This window comes from Arachis duranensis, chromosome 9, assembly GCF_000817695.3.
Source record: "Arachis duranensis cultivar V14167 chromosome 9, aradu.V14167.gnm2.J7QH, whole genome shotgun sequence".
NCBI lineage: Eukaryota > Viridiplantae > Streptophyta > Magnoliopsida > Fabales > Fabaceae > Arachis > Arachis duranensis.
In genome coordinates, this window is record NC_029780.3 from 3,140,841 (window position 1) to 3,143,469 (window position 2,629).

Here is a 2,629-nt window from a genome sequence, read left to right on the forward strand (position 1 = left end):
ATTTCTTTTCTTCTCCTCTTTCCATTTCTTCCCTTCTCCTTTCTTCTTTCCTTCTTCTACCCCCATCCAACACTTCCAAACACCATTGACAACCATTTATTTTAGTTAGTTATTAGTTAGTTAGTTAATTAGTTAGTTAGTTAGTTAGTCGATTAGTTAGTTTTAGTTTAAATTTCATTTCATTTTCTCTTTTTCATTGTAAGTGTTGAATTGTTATTCTTGTTTACCATTAATTGCTGTTGAGTACTAAAAAGGGATGTTATCTTCACATCATTATGTTTACAATCTTTGTTGGATTCTATGATTGAGGTTATCTTTTGCTACTTGGTCTTGAGTTTTTCATGCTTATCTTTTGAAAAAATACCAAGTGATGAGAATTGCCTTCGAGCTTGTAACTCTTTTTGAATTACATGATTTGGCCACCATGTGATTTGAACCGTATTCTTTGATTAGGCAACCTCTTGATGGATGATGATGTGCATTTACCTTAATGCATGGTATTTCATGATCATATGCATCCATATGTGTTTGACTTGAATGCTTTTATGCTTCTTTAATGCTTGTTTTACCTTACAAGTTTATTTAAAGCATCTCAAGCATACTAGAATGAGTAAAGTGCATGCTTCTTTTGTGACATAACTTTTATGCTAATGTGTGTTCTAAACCGCGCAATTTAGAATTCACATACCTAATATTTCTTAATGTCACACTAATTCACTCACTCAATTCTAGTGATTTACCTCATTCCAACAATGTATGCTTCCTTGCTTTTATATCTTCTCATCTTATGGTGTTATACTTTTGTTTTTCATGAACAATGCACCACAAGCAAACATGGAAGCAAGACTACGAACACGTAGCAATCCGGAGAGTCGCCGTACCCCCTTGCTCATCTTTGAGTGCACCGAGGACGGTGCAAACTTTTAAGTGTGGGGAGGTCGTCCGACCGTTCGGCAATTTTGGGTGACAAATTTCTAATCCCAACACTTTTGCATTTCATTCTAGGATTTTAGGATTCTTACTTGCATTTTCCTATTTTTGCATGTATATACACAATAAGCTTAGTCAAAATAATGAAAATTTTCATGATTTCTATCTATAGGGCACCTCAATTGATTTGAGTGAAAACTTTTCATTAAACTTGCTTGAATTATATATCTTGTGGATCATGTTTTTGAGCTAAGAACACAAGCTAGTGAGATTTGAGCCTAATGGTGTGGTTACATCTTATAACCACTTATTTTTCCTTCTTGTGTGCATTATTCTCTCTCTATGAATGTAATCTTTGATTTGTTTGATTCTTTATGTCCATTATTTTGTGTATACATGCATTTATATGATTGAGGCCATCATTTCATTTAGCTCACTTACCCAAATAGCCTTACCTTTTATCTTCCTTTGTTAGCCAAATTTGAGCCTACGATTAACCCACTTGTTCTTTAATTTAGCACATTACAAGCCTTAAAGCGAAAAACAATAAATGGCCGTAATTTGGATCTTTGATTGGCTTAGGCTAGTGTGTGTGAGTATCATTCAAGTGTGGGAACCTTGGGACATTGGGTGAATAAAAGGGTAGTTTTGTATTATTATTGAAAATATTGGGAATTGGGTACATGCTCATGTATTGATCAAATGTATAGACCTTATGCATTGATGCTCTTGTATATAGAAAGAAAAAAAAATGAGAAAAATAAAAGAAAAAAAAGAAAAAGAAAAAGAAAAAAAATAGAAAAAGAAAGAAAAAGAAAAAAAAGAAAGAAATAAAAAGGGGACAAAATGCCCCAAAGCAAAGTGAAGCTCAATAAAGATCAATGCATAAGTGTTGTGAAATAAAAAGAAATTGCATGAGTATGTGAAAAAGTGAGAAATGGGTAGCTAGGTTAGCTTCGAAATTGTATAGGATGTCATAGGTTAGGTGGGAAGTTTAAGCTTATCAAAGATTCAAATTTCAAGCTCACTTGACCAAATATGCATCCTACCTTAACCCTAGCCCCATTACAACCTAAATAAAAGACCTCACGATACTTGTATGCATGCATGAAATATATGTCGATTGTTAGAAGAAGAACAAATCTTGGAAAGCATGATTAGGGGAGAATTGAGAGACTCAACCCTAAACACTTGAGCGAATAGAGTGCAAACACATCCGGTGAGGGTTTGATGCTCAATTACATGTTTTCGCCTATGATCATCTCTTCATGCAAGTTTGTAAAATATTTAATAACTCAATTCAATTGTGGATTAGACTTGCTAGTCCTTAGCCCTAGTGCATATGTGCTTCTTGGGAATTGATTTATTTTGACCAAGCAATTGCATTCATTTAGATAGTTGCATCTAGGTAGATTGCATTTAGTTAGTTTCCATTGAATAAATGACATACCCTTTGCTTCATTCTTAGTTTAAGCATGAGGACATGCTTGGTTTAAGTGTGGGGAGGTTGATAAACCCCGTTTTGACGGTTTATCTTGTATTGATTTTAAGAGATTTTATCACCTTTTACCCACATTATTCAATGAAATAGCATGGTTTTGTGATTGTCTCCTTATTTGTGCTTAGATGTGAAAACATGCTTTTTAGGCCTTTAACTTGATGATTTTAATCTCCCTTTGATTCCACTAGATGCCTTGAT